This window comes from Merops nubicus, unplaced genomic scaffold, assembly GCF_000691845.1.
Source record: "Merops nubicus isolate BGI_N331 unplaced genomic scaffold, ASM69184v1 scaffold10153, whole genome shotgun sequence".
NCBI classification, from domain to species: Eukaryota; Metazoa; Chordata; class Aves; order Coraciiformes; family Meropidae; genus Merops; species Merops nubicus.
Window position 1 is genome coordinate 8890 of NW_008600952.1, and position 943 is coordinate 9832.

Genomic DNA, 943 nt, shown 5'->3' on the forward strand with positions numbered 1-943 from the left:
CAGCTTCACTTTTTTTAGAGTGGATACAGGTTCATAGCTTATGTACGTTCAGATAAATGAATTAGTCCATCTCCATCTCACCTTAATTGTGGTTCTGGTTTTGATTTAATTTTCAGATTTTTTTTCAGTTATTTTATTCCTTCTGCATTGCTCAGTGGTGTAACTTCTATTGTACAAGGGAGCAATCACCTTATACATCCTCTCAGATTGTATTTGGGATGTGACTACCACATTCCTGTGGACAGGGTCAGACGATTAATGTAGTCAATAGTTATCTGTTAGAAATTAGAAACTGGGAAAGTTAGCAGTGTGGATCCAAAACAGTTACCAATGATGTAATTTTATGATTATTTGTAGCAATGAGAAAATGTCGCCAGACCCCTGAGGTTATTAGAATTAATTCAAGATAAACAGACATCAGCTTGTAGCAATATCCTTTACTGCTGGCATTAGGCACGTCCACCTGATTTATGGTTACAATGAAAAAAATTGCCATCACGTAAAAAGTTCAGATGACGACATAAGGGACTACACGCCATGCGTGTGAAAACTGTGATACGAATGGGGACACAAAGGCTTTCAAAGTCTGAATTTTAGGACACAGAAATAAATGAGGCAGACAGAGATGAGGGCACATTAGTTCTGAGCACTGCATGTGAATGGGATGTTTTATGAATCAGGAAACTTCTCGTAAAAAGCCAAAAAGTTGAACGCAAAACCCACCAGGCAATCAGCACACAGGGAGTCGGGCAGGAATCAGTGCTTTTAGATGTTAGGCCTCCCTTGGAGCAATTTTATCTTTTGAATCATAAAACCAGGAAATATTTTAATATCTTTTGTTGAGCTATTCATCTCCACTTGATAGGCACATAGATTTATTTGTTGACTCCAGCTGACACAAATTAGCAGATCCAAAACATTTAACTAAGGTGCCCTGCTTCCT